Raw genomic sequence first — 19,182 nt, forward strand, 5'->3', positions numbered from 1 at the left:
AAACAAATAATGAATTCCTTCTCATGAATATATCTTTCAGTGTTTTCAGGGACATGAGAAAATTTCTCTTACCTGTAGACATTACTATTACTATACTTGAATATTTCTTGTGCTAGTAATACAAGCGAAAAGCAGGAGTTCATTAGCCTTCATAGAAATTATATACAAGGGTGACACTATTACTCCAACAGCAACTTGTTGGTGGGTCCTGAGATGAGCTCATTAATTTACAACCAATACATTTTAAGTGATATAAAGAATAACCTAGAATTGAATAAAGCAAGGTGTATTATGGTACAAAACTAAACACTTCTGCTTCCATCATGTATGAATGTCTGCAACTTTATATGTCGTGAGCACATGCTGTGCGTGTGCATCAGTACTTGAAATCACATCAAAGGTACTTCTTGTTCTCAGAGTCAAAGTTCAAAGCAGATAAGTATCTCTCATTTAAGAAAGTGAATCTTAACAAAGCAGGGAGGAAGAGCATGAGAAGAAGATTACCATTAAATAGGGACAAGAGGTGCATGGGAATGGGAGAGAGGTGATGGGAGGGGAGGGGAGGGGAGGGGGGGGAATAGGAAGGGCAGCAGAATACAATAGACACTAGTATGGCTGTATGTATAAATGTGGCTGTAAAACTAATGTGATACTGCAATCTGTACATGTGGAAAAATAAGAATTCATACCCCATTTGAATCAAATGTATGATATGTCAAGATCATTGTAATGTTTTGAGCAACTAATAAATTTTTTTTTTTTTTTAAAAAGAAGTATTAGAACTCAGGTGGGTTAGGAAGGTCTGGAGCTGAGGATTGCTTTTAGTATTATTTCATTTTAAATGTATGTGTACGTGTCACATCACTCACTTTTTAGAATGTTAATAGAGACATCTCTAAATATCTTTGATGATTTTTATTTTTAGAACCTTTTCCCCCTATTTTTTAGTTTTTAAAACTCAATGATTTTTATTTTTATGACAAGAAAATAGTTTTAAAGTTTACAATAACCAGACTGGAAAAAGTTACCTTCAAAACAATAATAACAGTGCTTATTTTTGTATAAATATGCTAGAAATGGAGAAAAAAAAGAAAGTGTGTCTTAAAGGTCCAAGCCACAGATGATATAAAGAATCAAAGGAGAAAAATCTGTATTAGACCCACATTTTTCCATTAAAGAAATTAACTAGTTAAGATCAGTAAATATAAAATAAAAACATATTCACACATATAGTTAAGATAATAATTACTACTGAGACTAAAGCAGGAGAATCACCAGCTTGAAGCCAGCCTCAGAACTTGGCAAAACTGTGTCTCAAAATAAAATTTAGAAAGGGCTGAGGGTGTAGCTCAGTGATAGAGCAGTTGCCTAACATGTGCAAGAAAGGTCAAATACTGAAGAAGAAAAAAATGAGAGAGAGAAAGAGAGATAATAATGATTATTATAGAGATACAAATTATACAGTGAAGATGGCTTACTATCTAAAATACATATTTCATTTTTAGCCATAATCATCTTCAGTGAGAACATACTATCCAATGGCAGTCTTCTTCCTCTTTAGAAAAAAAGAGGCCAAAAATATTGTCATTGCCATAATCTAGACAGAGTAGAATATAATGACAAATTTGTCTAAAACAGGAAATTTTAAAAATTGGATGATTTTCAAAATGAATTTTAATATGGAAATTGTAAAAATCGGAATTTTGAGAATAAAGAACAACAGACTTGATTACAACAGGGTATAAATGACAAATACATTTTTTAATTCTGTCATCAAAAAAAAAAACCTGCCACAATTGCCAATAAACATGACACAATAAATTCTAATTCTGAAGCACCCCTGTGACAAAGCTCAATTTTTAGAAAGTATCTACAAACTATCACAATGACAGATAAATCAGGTTTAAAACTTTTGCGCCAGAGAATAAGTAAAGGGAAGGGAAAACATCAGGGAATTGGTATGAATCAATAATCTTTTCACTTTGCATTAAGAAAACACTTGGCAAGTTGTTTAATGTTTAAATAAAATGAGCTAAGTCTGGGTCATACACAAAAAGGAGAGAAATACTGAATAACTTATGAGTTTGTTGGAAAATTTTGAAACAAAATGTGCATCAGAGACACTAGATGGTCTGACCCCAAACCTCATTCTTGGTTTCTCCCTAGCCACTTCCAGTTACAGAAGGCCACATGGCACAGTTCTGGCCAACAGGATGGAAGTCTCTTAGGTAGCACTCCCAGTAAAGTCTTTGTTTTTCCCACAAAAGGGGATTTCTCAATGGGCATACCTTTCTTTTCCCATTTGCCCTTTCCCAATTTCTTTCAGCTTAGGACATGCATGTGATATCTGGAAGTGTAACAGTCACACTCAGCCATGAAGCAGGAGGGAAAAAAAAAAAAAAAACCATCATGAGTTAAGGGGCGACAATACAAAGGACAGAAGCAGTCTGCCTCCCTGATGACAGGTCTAATGCCAGATTTTGTTATAAAAGGGGGAGGGACAACAAATATACTTCTCAAATTAGATTTTCTGCTACTTTAATCATAACTACAAAATAAAAGAGAATTAAGAGTAGTGTGTAAAATAATAGACTTACTACTGATGTATCCTAAACCAGAAGAGGACTTCAAGGTAGAAGAAAACAAAAAGTTTAGGTAAAATCACAAGTCGGGAATGGGGACAAATAAGATAAAGAAAATGTCAAGTAAAAAATATACTGAAGAAGAAATAAGTCCAATTACATCCATATTTGCAACAATGCCACCCATGAATAGGTATAGATTATTATAATTGGCAAAAAGAAAAACAGAAGAACACACCTATTTGTCACTAAAGATAATGCACAGAAAGAACTGGAAAAGCAAGTGTTAAGCAAAAAAAAAAAAAAAAAAACAACTCATGGAGAAATATTAACTCCAGACAAAATAGAATCTTAGAAAAAAAGTACTCACTAAAGATGAATACCTAATAATACAATATAAAAATTTGTGAGGATAGAATAATCATGAACATTTATTCTTAGAAACACTTCTCTCTCTCTCTCTCTCTCTCTCTCTCTCTCTCTCTCTCTATATATATATATATATATATATATATATATATATATCAAAAAACAAAATATAAAAAGAGAGTGACAAATCTATAATAAAAAATACTACCAAGGGCTGGGGATGTGGCTCAAGCGGTAACGTGCTTGCCTGGTATGCGCGGGGCACTAGGTTCGATCCTCAGCACCACATTAAATAAAATAAAGATGTTGTGTTCACCGAAAACTGAAAAATAAATATTAAAAAATTCTCTCTCTCTCTCTTTAAAAAAAAATACTACCAAAAGCTGGGGACTCAGGCAAAATACCTGCTCAATGAAATTAATAAATTAATAATTAAATTAATTGATCTGATATTTATGTAGAATCCTCCATTTAATAAATATAAAATGTCAGCCAGGCGCAGTGGCCCACTCATGTAATCCCAGTGGCTACAGAGGCTGAGACAGGAGGATAATGAGGTCAAAGCTAGCCTCAGCAACGGTAAGGCACTAAGCAACTAAGTGAGACCCTGTCTCTAAATAAAATACAAAACAGGGCTGGGGATGTGGCTCAGTGGTCCAGTGCTCCTGAGTTCAATTCCTGGTACCAAAAATAAAAATACCATATAAAATAAATAAGTACAAAATGTCAAATCTTTTCAATTGTATACTGAATATTTTCAAAAGCTGAACATGTGCCAGGTCAGATAGGAAGTGTCAGTAAATTATGTACCATAATGAAGGCAGCTAAATTAAAAATTGACAATATAAATGCAGGGGGAGGGTGTTTGTTTTTCTTATAAGGGTCTACTAAGGGTCCTGAGCTACCACCTCAGCTCCAAAAGTGTTCTTAAAAACTATTTCTTTGATAAAATAAGATGTAATTCTAAATCATATTAAAGAGCAAGTAACAATGAAGATCACATAATATTGAGACTTTGACAATGATGAAAGCACTATATATTCAGATCTACAACATCTAGCCAGGTGCAATGGAATCCCAGCAACTTGGGAGGCTGAGGCAAGAGGATCACAAGTTTGAGGCTAGCATCACAAGATGCTGTTTCAAGATGGAAAATAAAAAGGGCTGGGAATGTAGCTCAGTGGTAGAGCCCCCTAGATTCAATTCTCAGTATTAACAACAACAACAAAAAAAGATCTATAACATTCAATTAAATTTATACGTCAATATAAAATTAGTCCATGTTCTTTTTCATTGACAAATAATAATTTTATATCTTTATTGGGTAAAATATAATGCTTTGACACATGTAAAAAGTAGAGTGATTAAATCAAGGTGATTAGCATAGCCATCACCTTATTATCATTCTTTGTGGTGAGACATTTTAAATTTACTTTTACCAATTTTCAAATATACATTATTAAGTATAATCATCATATATGTAATAGACCTCAACAAGTTATTCTTCCCAATTGAAGCTGTGACTAACATCTCCCCATTCTTTCCTCCCCCTATTATTGAATGCATTTTCTAAAAGACAAGAGACCAGAGTAAATTAAATTTATAATACAAAAATTATAGAAACTGGACTAGGATAAAGTGGCAAGGGAAGAAGAGAAAGTGAGAGGGAGGAAAAAACAGAAAAAGTATAACCTTAAATAAAGGATTTTTTAACACGAGAAAATTAATTCTATGTCAAGATATTTGAAAACATGGATAAATGACTGGTTTTCTATATTAATTACTAACAGACTCAAAATAAATATTAAAATGTGTACAGCCCAATATTGTTAAACAAACTGAACCAATAATCAAATGCCTGTATTCCCATCCTCCACCCCAAAAGCTCAGGCACAGGCAATTTCACAAGAGTTTTACCGACTCTTCAGGAAACAGATGATCACAAACTATCAAAGAATCTTTAAAGAGCAGTTGGTTTAGCTAGGTGCAGTGGCATAAACCCATAATCCCAGCAGTTTGGGAGGTTAAGGCAGGTGGATCGCAAGTTCAAAGCCAGACTCAGCAACTTAGCGAGGCCCTAAGCAACTCAGCAAGACCCTGTCTCTAATATAAAAATATAAAAAAGGGCTAGGGATGTGGCTTAGTGGTTAAGCACACCTGGATTCAATCCCTGGTACCAAAAAAAGGAAGTGGCTTACCTAATTTTGTAACAAAGATTAGTAACAAAGTCCAGAAAAAAAAAAGAATGATAAAACTCATTTATAAAACAGTTTGAATAATCCTAAATTTTGACATTGGCAAATACAAGCCAACTTTATCCCAAAATAATAACATTGACAAAAATCAGAATATCTACTAATACAAAAAATCATATTAAAGAAAAATGTAATCATCACAGTAAATGTTTTTTAAAAAACCTTCAATAAAATTTAACATTCATGAGACCACATGGTGACAAATCAGACCAGTAGGAAACTGGTTTAAATAGAAAAGTGGTTATCTATCAAAGCCTAAAGCAAACACTGTTCTTAAAAGTGAGACTAAAATTCTTTACATTAAAGTCAGGCACAAGACAAGCAAAATCATTTCATCTTCTTCTATTCCTAATTGTACTGCAGATCCTATGCAAGAGTCAGAAAATGAATATATAAGAACTGAATGAAGGGCTGGGTTGTGGCTCAGTGGTAGAGCACTTGCCTAGCATATATGAGGCACAGAAAAAGTTCGATTCTCAGCACCACATGAAAATATAAATATATTGTGTCCATCCACAGCTATAAATAGATAAATAAATAAATAAATAAATAAACAAACAAACTGAATGAAAGTGATTAACTAACCTTATTTGTACATGCTGACTATCTACATAAAAAATTCCTAAGAATCTGAGAAACTACTAAAATAAGAGAGTTCAATAGGGGTGCTTTCAACACCAATCTAAAAACTGAATAATTCTCCAAATCCTACTATAAAACAAAACAGATTTAATTTACAGTAGCAACAAAAACAAAATGCCTAGAAATAAGACTAATAAAAGATTTTGTTAAGGTCTCTATGGGCCTTGTTCAAAGATAAGACTAAGAATCATAAAATTGCAATGTTCCCCAATTAATCTATTAACTCGATGTTACTTGAATCAAAATCTCAAATTTTTAAGGAAGATCAAAGGCCCCAGAGTAACCAAGATAATTTTGAAATGAAGAAAAAGGCAGAAGTACTTGTTCTGCTAGATTAAAGTATTATGATAATGCTACAGTAATCAAAATCATTGACAGTGGCATAGGAAGAGACAAAATATAAATAATACACAGGTTGAAAAGACATCTGTATCTATCTGAATCTTAATATATGGCAGAAGATTATTAGACATCAGTGAGAGAAACACTAAGTTGCTCTGGGACAACTGACTGTCCATTTGAAATTAAGAAAAGTAGATATCTATACACGAATCTAGATATACTCACCATCCATCAGGAATTCTTTCCAGGATTCCCTGAGGACACAGAAAGCTGCACATGACCAAGTACCTTAAATAAAATGGCAAAGTATTTGCATATAACCTACACACACTCTTTCCTATACTGTAAATCATCTCCAGATTATTTATAACTCCTCATATAATATAAATAGTAATTCTACTGTATTGTTTAGGGTACAAGAACATGAAAAAAAAATCTGTGCATGTTTGGTACAAATGTAACCCCTTCCCCCGCCTCAAGTATTTTCAATCACAGTTGGTTGAATACATGGATGTGGAACTTGGACGGGATGACTGACTGTCCCAGGTGAATCAAAAATTTAATATGGGGTAAGGCTGTGGCTCAGTGATAGAACGCTCATCTCACATGTGTGAAGTCCTGGGTTCGATCCCCAGCACCACATAAAAATAAATAAAATAAAGGTATCATTTCCATCTACAATTCATATATATATATATATATATATATATATATATATATGTATATATATATATATAACATCATTAACATTAAATATATATATAGAAAACAAAATTCTCAATTTTTCAAAAAGATAAAGAACACATTTTAGTTAGAAAGGTATTTTCAAGGACATCTAAGAAGCACAAATCATAAGATTAATAAATCTGACTACATTATAATTTAAAAGTTCTTCTCAACAAAGACATCATAGAAAACATAAAAGGCCAAGTCACAGGTGAGTATTTCACCACATATAAGTAATACAAGATCAGTATATAGGAGAATGTTTATATCAAATCCTGCTGCAGGCTGTTTCTCCCTTTGCAGAGGTTGTCTCTTCTACTGGAGATGGTCTGCATTCTCCCTGAATGTGTATTCCTTGCTTTCTCCCCAAAACTTCTTACTCTTAAGAAAGTCACATTCTCCCTCAAATGTTAATTTCTTACTCCCCACCCCCACCCCACAAAGACATCTCTCTCTTGGGATAGTCTGCATTCCTTTTTGAATGTGTATCCGATTTCCTAAATAAATCTGTTTAAAAAAAAAAAAAGATGATCCCACAGAAGAATGAGTAAAGAACCTTCTACCGACAGAAGAAATAACCAACAGTGAGATCTCATTTCATACCATAAGACTGGTAAAAGGTAAAAATTCTAGCAGTATCAAGAATTCCCAAGACCATAAAGAAAAGGAAATTCCCATTCACAGTTGGTGAGCATGGAAAGTGACACAACTACTATGGAGGCATGAACTACTGTGGTGAAGTTGAGGAGGAGCAGTCCTCTGAAGCTTAACAATTCCATTCCTGGACATAACCCCTGGAGCAATCAGCTCTTCTATTCAAAGCTCTTTGCTTGTGCAAATGCATATACATACATACATCACTACAAACTGCTAGGGATAGTATAAAATTGTGAAAAATTTCAATGTTCACCAGAGATAGGTAAATAAATGGCATATAGTTCAAAGGGGGAAACTATGCAACAGATCCATCACTAGAGCTAAATATTTTCATGTAACTATATCCCGAAAACACAGCAATAAGTGGTAAAAGAAAACAGCATAATAATACTATGAAAGCATGAACCATTAAGTTTGAAAATGTGTAAGACAATACCAAACATTGTTTATGAACATATCTGCTTCTAGAAAAATTATGGAACAAATATTAGAAATAACAAATACCAAATTCAGGAAACTGTTATTTCTGGGGTGGGTGAAAAGTTATAGGTTGAGGAAATGTACACAGAATTTAATATGTATCCAATTTTTTTTTGTAATGATACTGATAATGTTGGGTGATGAGTTTCTGAAATTTTGTTAAAAAATTATACCTCACAGTTTATATATACATGATGTACATTCTTTGATATTTATCAAATTATTATATGACACAAATTTAAAATAAAAAGAAACTACTGCTAAAATTAAGAAAGAAATTTTCAGATATAAAACACACATCATGTTTCAGGAAAAAGCAATTTAGCATAATCCCTTAAAAGGCGGTTAGGTTCTAGAACTCAAGGCTTTCTGGTAAAAATCCAGAGTCAGGGAGGAAATCCTGAGATGATCCATTGCCACAAATGACAATGGAGCCAAGTGTGGGAGATCAATCTTGCACGTGACTGAGTCACACTCCCTGGATGGGTGCTGAGGCGACCAGTCACAGAAATATGGCAGAGCTTTCCCCACCCTTCTTGGGTTTGAGGGTCGATGTCTTGTGCATGGGTGTGTCTTGCTACAGCCCCATGGGTGAAGCTACACTCACCTGTTCCTTTGTAATATAACCCCTTGCCCTGTTCAGGGTAGAATCTTCCATGGAAGTGCCTTGTGTGTGTCCCCTTCTCTTACTGTGTCCTTGGGTGTGGCCTACCCAGGTGTCAGTCAACCTGCTGACAGTGGACATCATGAAGCTAACACTCAGCCCCCTGAAACCTGACCCCTTGCCTTATTTGAATAGTTTCTCCTCAATAAAAGGGGTCAGCCTGTGCTCTCACTCTCTCTCTCTCTTTCTGCAGACCCTTAAAGTCAGGGGAGCCATCACAGTGACCCCAAACAAAAAGATATTTGTGTCTCTTGTAGGGTTATTTCTTGCAGCCCAGTTAGCCCAGTTTATCTGGAGTGACCCCTGAGCCTTTTAGTTGCAAGAACAGAAACCCGGCATCCAAGTCCAAAAGCTCTGAGGTAAAGAAATTTAGATCTGAGCAAATGACACCCATGGAGGTTGCTATCTGAGAACACAAGACAATGGTCAAAAAGGACAAAACACATCTCCTGGGGGAGAGGGTATCCTGGATCCCATCTGGAGCATACTTCTGGATCCAGCCCACTAAAGTAATGAGAATTGGGGTAGAAGTGAAGGACCCAGAAACAAACACATTTACAGAAAGATACATGATCACACAATATCGTAACTATGACTATAGAAACTAACCATCTGGGCTGTACAAAATAATGAGAAAATAAAGGGAAGTTGAGGGAGAAACAAGAGAAAACATAAAGGCATATTAACCTCATTTTCTTTAAGATGAGTTGATGGATCATACTGTGATTGACAAAATGTTATGATGTTAGATGTTTAAATTGGGGAATGAGTACAAGGGTGTTCCTTATGTTATTACCTATTTTGTTAAACAATTCAAACATTATTTTTTTAACTTTTAAAATTCTGATTTGTTATACATGATGGCAGAATGTAATTCATTTCATAGTACACATATAGAGCACAATTTTTCAAGTATTTTCACACCATTGTTATACGTATACTTAGGGTAATGATGTCTAACTCATTCCACCATCATTCCTACTCCCTTGCCTCCTCCTTTCCCCTCTGCCCTATCTAAAGTTCCTCCATTCCTTCCATGCTCCCGCCCAATCGCTATTATGTGTCTGCTTCCTCATATCAAAGAAAACATTTGACTTTTGTTTTTTTGGGGGACTGGCTTGCTTCACTTAGCATTATATCCTCCAATTTCATCCATTTACCTGCAAATGCCATGATTTTATTCTCTTTTAATGCTGAGTAATGTTCCATTGTGTATATATGCCAAAGTTTCCCTATCCATTCATCTACTGAAGGGCATCTAGGTTGGTTCCATAATTTAGCTATTGTGAATTGTGCTTCTACAAACATTGATATGGCTGTGTCCCTGTAGTATGCTATTTTTAAGTCCTTTGCAAATAAACCAAGGAGTGGGATAGCTGGGTCAAAAGGTGGTACCATTCCCAGTTTTCCAAGGGATCTCCATACTGCTTTCCAGATTGGCTGCTCCAATTTGCAGTCCCACCAGCAATGTAGGATGTGGGGAAAATGGCACATTCAAACATTATTTTTAAGCATCAATTAAATCTATAAATGACTAAAGCAAGATGAGAGTCAACTATTAAATTATGTAACAAATTGCTTTTTTAGAAAGTAGAGCCAACTGACTGCAAGGTGAGAGAACCATTGTTTGCGATGTGCTCTCCACTGTACTATCCTGAATGGGGAAGTAACGGGTGAATTATAAGGAGCTTGCTCAGAATTCTGCATAACCCAGGATACACCCCTGTGAGTGTGTGAGGCCTGTGAAAGTCATCTGTGTTGTGGCAGAAAACACATTGAGAGCCACTGAATCAAAGCATTCAAATCCAAGAATGAATGCAAACTGGGTCTTACCACCAGGAGCCATGTTCACAGGAAGAAGAAAAATGGACAAAGACACTAAAATAAACAGCAAACAATGATGAAAAAATAAAGAAATTCTAAGTTTGGCCAATAATCTCAAACTACAGACCCACAAATCTTTTCAACTTTGAATAGTAACAGCAACACAGATGGGTTGAGTTTTCAGCTTCTCACTCCCAAGGGTCCTTTGGAAAAGGCACAAAGAAAAATTAAAAAAAAAAAAAAACAAAACAATAGAGCACCAGGAAAAAAAAGGTACTGGGATTAGAGTCAGGACAATTCAAAAACTGAGTGACCAACCCCCAATAATGTGCTATTAGAGGATTCTTAATTTAAAGGATGAGGGTGTTTTGTTTATTTTCATGTTTTATCCATTCTTTTTTTAAAAAATGTTTTATTGGTGGACAATAATTACACATAATGATGGGATTTATTGTCATTTTATATATGATTCACATTTGACACTAAGAAAAACTGTTACAGGAATACACATGGCCAGATCAAGTGAACCATCTCCTTTGTCACCACTCCTCTGCAATAAGCCAGTGTGGAGACCTAGAACCAGCTTGAGGAGAGCTAGGCAAGGATCCAAAATGGAATCCTTTAACTACTGTGTTTTATTTGGGAACAAAATGAAATTATAAATAGTTATAAACAATTTTATACACTTACACAAAGAAAGTTCTAGGCTTAAAGGAAAAAAGAGACTTCCACTACTTTAAATGTTGAAATCATCTCCTTTCAAAACATGTTTTTAGGTTTACATGAGACTGTATGAAGGCCTTTCATCATGATGGTGTTTTTCAAAGTATGCTGTTCATAATCCATACAGGTGATTCATCAGAGCCTCTTTAGAATTAGATATTAACACTAAGGACGTTTTTAGGCCCTTCCCTGTGTTTTAACTCATGAAAGACGCACAGGTGCGGGTATGGGTTGAGTAGAACTAAGCAAAGAAGAAAATTTAAACCAGAGACTGGATTTAAACACTGCACATGTTAAAAACATCCTCAGAAGATAACATAGTGTTTTTTAAGCTTCATTAAACGTGAATAAAATCATTACCTTTAACTTGGCTGAATACAGTGAAACTGTACTCATGTTAATAATTTCTCTCTTGAGTACAAAGAAAACAGAAGGAACCATTAAGGCCAGTCCAGGCACACCCCACCATGGCTAATGCTCTTTTAAGTTCTTTGCCTGGACCTAACCTGGCCCCTTGTCTTTTTGTGGTAGCAGACTGAGGAGAAGGGACATTTCAGCACAGCAATAAGTATGAAAGGGTTCTGAGAAAATCAGAGAGTGCCTCAGGACAGTAAAAGGTATCAAACATTTCCCATAGCTTGATTTTAAAGATTTCTTTCCTTTGAATCAAGTATACATACATACATACACACACAAACACACACACACATACACACACACACACACACACACACACACCTATGTTATTTTTTTTTTTAAGAAAGGACAATTTGTTACTTATTTTTTCTTAAAAAGCTTAAGGCATATTAAAAAAAAAGTACCCATTACAATTTAGGGATCAAGAGGAAAGAAAGAGGAAAAAAAATTAAAGAGGAGGTTCTGGGTGGCATTATTTCAACTGAAACTCCGTGGTTTCAGCTGCAGCTTTCATAGGAAAGACACTGGAGAAGAGGTTGGTAGTAGTTTCCTTCCTGCATTCCTCTGGGACAGCACCAACTATAGTATCTTGATTTTGCTACACCAGTGGACCAAGTGTACCCTGGAGACAAGCCAAAGGATAAAACCGACTCCACACCCAGCTCCTTGACTGATATGAACTCTGGTGTGACTATCCTTCACCATGAGCAGGATGCTGCTGTGCTACTATTTATGGAGGTGAGGTATCTAGCAAATACCTGAATGACCTGTATCTGTGTGGCAGGTTCTTTTGAGAAAACTAGAATAAGCCTGTGCAAGAAATCATTCTACACATCTAGGGCAGAACAGTCCATTAAATGACATCCAAAATATGCTAATCCCAAGCTAGTAGATAACAGTGATTTGGTTTTACATTGTACTCATATACAGACTAGACATGCTGTCATTTGTTTAGTGTGTCAATTTGGAAGGGACAGCCTTGCCCAATATATTAGCTTAAGGGAAGTATAGCCAATGACTCCCCAATGAAAAGAACAGAATTGGGAACTGAAAAAAGCATATTCTTTGTGTATTTTAGCTATATTAAGAAATATAACAATTACTTGCTGAATATTGAATGCACTTTTTGAAGTATTAATCATCAAATGTCAGAGTGGGAAGGTCCTGACATCATCTATTCTGATACTTCATTTTACAAATAAGGAAGCAGAAGTCCAAGCGGTTGAGATGCCTGCTTTTGTGGCTTTGAGGGAATCAGGACTATATTAGCTTCCTGAGACTATCATAACAAAGTACCAAAAACTGGATGGCTGAAATCAATAGAAATTTACTGTCTCAATTTTGAAGGCTAGAAGTCTGTAATTAAGTTTTTGGCATGGTTGGTTCCCTGTGAGCTGTGAAGGGAATCTATTTCCATGCCCTCTCTCTGGGCTTCTGGTGGCCTTGATGTTCCACAGTTTGGGGATGTCATTCTCATTGTATACTCACATCAGCTTATCTCTGTGTGTATCTGTTTCTGTGCCCAAATTTCCCCTTTTTATAAGAACACTAGTCATGCTTGATTAGGGACCACCCTAATGACCTCATTTATCTCTTTTCAGACCCTTTTTCCAAATATTCACATATGCTAAAGTTAGAACACCAACATACCTTTTTAGGAGTACACAATAATACCTATAACAAGAGCTAGGAACAGAACTCAATGGCCTTTCACATTCATAACACTTTTCTGCTCCTTGGACTTTGTGGGGTCCACAAATGATAGACCCCAATTAAAAAGCTAGACATGACTTTCACCTGTAAGTTCATTTTCTTGTAAAAGACAACAAAACATTTAATCACCAGGAAAACTACTATCCCATTTGGTCATGAATGTTCACCAAAGTTTAACTTCCTCTTTCATACAAATGCCCAGAATATTATTGCAATAGGTTTGTCCTCATCTCTAAAATGTCCAGTATTCAAAGGAGGAGAGTATGTAGATATATGACCATGGAGGAACCAAACATTAAATTTAATATTCCTTATTGCTCAAGATAGCCCTTTTCATGCATCTTAGCCTGCAGAGAAAAGCAAATTCAGGTGTAGAGTTTTCTTGAGATCTGGAGGGCCTAATATTTCCAATGGTCTTCAGTTTCTTTCTGCCACCTGGCTGATGCACCAAGAATGGTCAGAGGTACTGAGGCTCCCCAGCTCAGCTGCGGTATCTGTGTTTCAGGTTAGTGGTCTTTTGCATCAGCCTCTGTTTGAACTATTCAATCATCACTTGCTCTGCTGCCTAAGTATTCTTGAATATGAAAATCACTGTCACATTGTCTCACTATTTTCCATTATAAATTAATGACATCTGTAATACTGAGTCATAAAAAGTCTATCCAAAGAACTGTATTAAAAATTACATGGAAGTGATTTCTCTAAGTGGCCTCTTGACAAACACATTACCCACCCTTTCCATTAAGGAGGCCTTAAGAATTCTAATCTACAGCTGGTCTTGGAAAATTAGGAATTACATTTTACTGCACAAGATCTAACAAGTTATTATAGTTCAAAAAAAGATGAAGAACAAATAAAAGCTGAGCAGGATTAGACTGGATGCCAATTTTGTTGTTTTTAACCCTCAAAGAGCTATTGTCTTAAGAAATTGTTTTCAACAGAGGACAGACATTTGGAGGAGAAGGACATGTAAGCTACTCTAACTCAATTCTCTGATTACCTACTGGGACATTAAGGCCCAAAGAACTGGAATAAGAATCAGTTGATCAAAGGAACTAACAATCATTGCTCACTTGTACCCTTATTTGAGTACTGGAAAGAAACAAGTTTGAATGCAGAGGTCTGGGCAGAGCTTTGTTCTAATAGGAAAATGTTCTTTCAGATTAGAATCCTTTGAAAAGGGCAATTTTTGTATGTTCTAAAAAAAATGTGAGGGTTGAAAGTATCATGTAACTAAATTGATTTCAAGTAGTGTTTAAGGGACTATTAATTACCTTAGACTTTGCATACAGGGATATTGAGCAGCTCCAGCTATAGGCAAGATGTAAACAACACTGACCTATTTCATATGAACTGACTGTGGTTTCTATCTATATTCCTTCCTTGCCAAATTCATCCAAACTTATGACTTAAGTGCTTATGTTCATATACATCAGCCCACTAAGCTTCTTTCTCCTATTAGGGATTAAAATTTGTACTGGGATGTTTTGAGAATTAAGGAAAATATATAGGCAAGTGCCTGAATCAGGTTACATCGCTTTCAGTTTTTGTTCTCAGCAGAAGGCAATGCCTTCTCTTCCTTCCCAATTCCAGTAACATTTCATCGCTACCTTTCTAACAGTCTAACCAGCCTTTCTACAGTATTTCCTCATTTCTGCACTGCTATGCATAGTATATACCATCAGTGAACTCCTGACTGAATGTTCCAAATAAAATGTTGTTGTTCTTATTTGTAAGACTGTGTTAAAATCCCTACCTACTAAGAAAAAAAAAATGTGAAGAGTTGATAATTCTTTTGCAAAGGTGTCAGGAAATTAGAAAATGGAGCAAATAAATATAATAACCTCTTATTATATAAGATTCTTACACAAAGAGATGCAAAATCCATACCATCCATCTAGTCAATTAGCAACTAGTTCACAAATTTCAATTTAATCATTTTTTGACTCAAAAACTCACTGATTTACTAATGCCTAAAAACAGAGCCTGAGGGGGATTTAATAAAGTCCATGGACAATCTGCAGCCACTCTTTCCATCTAATCCCTTTACTCATTTTCCCCTTGGCTTCAGTCAGCCGTGCTTCATGGTCCCCATACAACCCACTTCCATTTCTACTGTGCAGTCTGTGTGTGCATGCACCATCCTTGGGTGGATTTTCCTGTTTTTCATCAGAGATTTGGGTATATCCATCTGGGTACCACCAACTCTACAGGCCTTTTGGAACAGTCTAAGCCACTATTGTCCTCTTACTTAGGCATTACCTGGACAATTTAAATACTTGGGATTATATAGAACCCTATTGTTGGCTATCTTTTTCATATTGGCATGGCTTTTAAGTATCTGAGTCTGTTTTCTGTTTAAGAAAATAACTGAGACTTGGAATTTATTTATTTTTAATAAAGAAGTTTATTTAAGCTTATGGTTCTACAGGCTGGGAAGTCCAAGAGCATGGTGCTGGTGTCTACTCAGCTTCTGGTGAGGGCCTCATATTGCGTGTGCAAAAAGACCAAAACACACAAGGGGGTATCCTCACTTTATAACACCTGCCCCGACAAGTAACTAACTTAGTCCCACCAGAGCAAGAACTCTGTCCTACCAGATGCCATGAAACCATTCAAACAACTCCCACTAGGCCCCAACTCCCAGCACTGCTGCATTCAGGACCAAGCTTCAACGTGAGTTTGGTGGGGACAAACCATACTGAAACCACAGCAGTATCCCAACTAAATTGTTCTTTTCTTGAGGACGAGAACAACATCCTACTTATTCTGTCATTCTAGTCTTTTGTATATTACGGAGCATTAGTAACATACAAAAGACTAGAGACATTAAAAGGAATTCATAAGACATAGGCCTTCCCTCAAAGACCTCACAATTTATCTCCCACAGTGCCTCACAAAGTGAGGAGCAGACCAAGGTCTTCACCCATCTGATTTCTGAAGGCCTGACCTATGGGAAGCTTGCCATATGTCTTTTTTTCTACCACTAACTGGTCACCAGAGTGGAGAGCGCCCAATAAGTACTTCCTAAATAAGTGAATGTAACTCCTTGCCAAAAATTGTAAAAGTCATTTCTAAATTCCTTTGGTGACAATATATCTACTTTTATAAACTAAAAAATATTAAGATTTGACTCTACTAGACTACATTCTACCATGAGTGTGAATAAATAAAGGGCTAGCTCACTGTCGGTGTGGAAAAACTATTTCTTTCACTCACCCTAGGTTCATGGCTGAGGCCCCTATAACAAGAGATAGATTAACTAGAGAAAAGCATAGAAATTTATTTAATACAAATTTAACCTGATATAGGAGCATTCATATGGAAATGAAGTCTTGAACAAACAAGTAAACCTGTGATTTTTTATGCTAGACTTGATGTAGAAGTGGATAGTCTTGGAAAAGTATTGCTGGATAAAGAAGAATGATCTAATGGTAATAAACTGGAGGAAAGAGCAAGGCATGTTTGTTCAGGTTGTTCTCTGTGACCCTTTGTCTTCAGAGATAAGGATGTTCTTTTCCTCTGGGTATAGGGAGGGCACTTCTCCAGTAAAGGCTTATGACCTGCTTCAGGAAAGGATCAGAAACTCCTTCCTAGGTTTTATGACCTGCTTCAGGGGAGAAGGGTAGGGGAAGGTGAGAGTGACCTTCCTACTTCCGCTGTTTTCACAATTGGCAACATGCCACATTTTGGGGTAGCATGTTCTAAACCCTATTATCATCACAGAATCTTTTTGGAAAAGCATTACTTTAAAATATTTCCCATTTTGCTTCTGGTTTCTTTTAGTCAGGAAGTAATTAAATCCAACTTGCATTTTTGCAACACTCAGGTAGGACTTTTTCATTTATGAATCACTCAGTACTACAGAATATTTCTGATAATCATTTCTTTTGCTAGTAACACTAAAGAGGGAAAAACTAACCCATTTCACACTAATTATAAAATTATTTCCTTGATGTTACTTCTCCATCACAATAAATTAATGAAAAAATAAATATGAATAGTGTATGGTTGGGACTAGAGAATAACTGTCATCTTGAAAATTCTTAGTAAGACCTCTAATTCTGGAAAAAAGCACATTGAATAAACACACTTTTTAATAAACAGCTTTGGTCTGGAAGTGTAACTCAGTTGTTCACTACATGCTTAGAGAGGGTCTAGGTTTGATCTCAATCAACACAAACATAAATAAATAACAGCTTTATTGTGGTAAATTTGCATATCATAAGTTCATCTGTCTTACATTTCCAGCTTGATGAGTTTTAGCAAATTTACAGTTTTAGAGCATTTCAATCACCTCCCAAAAAGTTCCCTCAGCCATTTGTCCCCTTTTGTAAATGTGCTTTTCTTTCCTTCCATTGCGGGGGAAATGGCTAATTGGGGAAGCAAAGGTTAATAACAAGGAGGGCATCCAGATCTAGCCCAGCCCTACATGTCCTCAGTAAGAAGCAACCTAATACAGGAGCTCTGCCATAACCTCAGAAGAGAGTAGGACTCCATCAGATTGACATTTTTTTATCCCAATACTGGGAAGAAGGAATCAAGCTCCCACAAGTAGGAGAAGCAGTCTGATCCATCTGACTATTGTGAAATACCCCAATGAGACTACTCTTCAAAATGAAGTCAGAAACCTAAGGTACACTGTCATCTTTAGAACCTAATGTACCCAACATTAATAGTTTCAGTATCCATTCTTATAATGGGAAAATCCACATTAATTCCCCGATAAGATCTCTATTGTACTTGTAACTATATTTCTTAAGACTTACACTGAAGACTGAAGGAAAGAGATAAGACTCTTCTGGTTTTGTATGAAATTACTAATAGTACTGAAATCTGGAAAAATCTACCATTCACTTTCTGAAACCAGCAGTGATTCTGAATATCACTTAATCTAAAATTTGTCCACAATGTTGAAGATGGGTAATGAATGGCTACATCAATGTTCATCATATTCTTAATAGTTTTAAGTTTTTCTAGAGATTTTCTTTTAAAATCTATACACACTCACACCCTCTTCATGATCCCTGAAGCAAGAGGCTAATTTATATAAATTTTACAGAAGGCGCTCTTCTCAGGATAATTTTTTTTTTTTTTAAAAGCCCAGGGGACTTTTAAAATATGGTAAAACACTGTGCTAAATCCCCAGTCCTTTTTATTTTTTACTTTGAGACAGGGTCTTACTAAATTACCCATGCTGGCCTCAAACTTGCAATCTTCCTATCTCGGCCTCCTAAATTGCTGGGATTACATGTGTATGCCATCACACTCAGTTCTCTGGATAATTTGAACTTTTCCTAAAAATAAACATCTCAGTCACCAACAACAGGGCATCACCTTAGGAATGCACAGTCATGGCAGATGGAGAATCAGTCATTGTGGGAAGTGAAACAGAGATGCAAGCAGCAACGGAACTGATACAGCCATGTCTGACTCCACTGGGCAACCTTTTAAAAAGTAAGCATTTCATCAGCTGCTAGAAGACTCTGCATAGTGGCTGGCAGCACTACTTGGTGGCAATTAAAAATACTAAAACTAAGATGCATTTTCTGTGGTTTCACACACTGGAGGAAGTATACATGGAATGCTGAGTCAAAAGCAAATGTGCAGACTCATAGCTAACTAGGGGACTGTGGGATGCATTTTGATGCTTCAAAATTTAAGACTGAAGACCCATTCATGCTTTTAAAGGTTGGGTCCTTTCTTGACTCACAATGTCATCTATAGAGTAGATGTTCAGAAATTCTAGTAGAATAAAATCCTCTTTGATACTTTTCTTGATTTTTTT

The 19,182-nt window shown here is 35.9% G+C and overlaps 1 protein-coding gene across 1 annotated transcript in view; it reads right to left on the reverse strand.

The window, feature by feature from the left end:
• Positions 1–19,182, reverse strand: part of Slx4ip (SLX4 interacting protein) — a 191,935-nt gene that overhangs the window by 137,620 nt on the left and 35,133 nt on the right. The window lies entirely within an intron of this gene.

Source organism: Urocitellus parryii, chromosome 6 (assembly GCF_045843805.1).
Source record: "Urocitellus parryii isolate mUroPar1 chromosome 6, mUroPar1.hap1, whole genome shotgun sequence".
Lineage (NCBI taxonomy): Eukaryota > Metazoa > Chordata > Mammalia > Rodentia > Sciuridae > Urocitellus > Urocitellus parryii.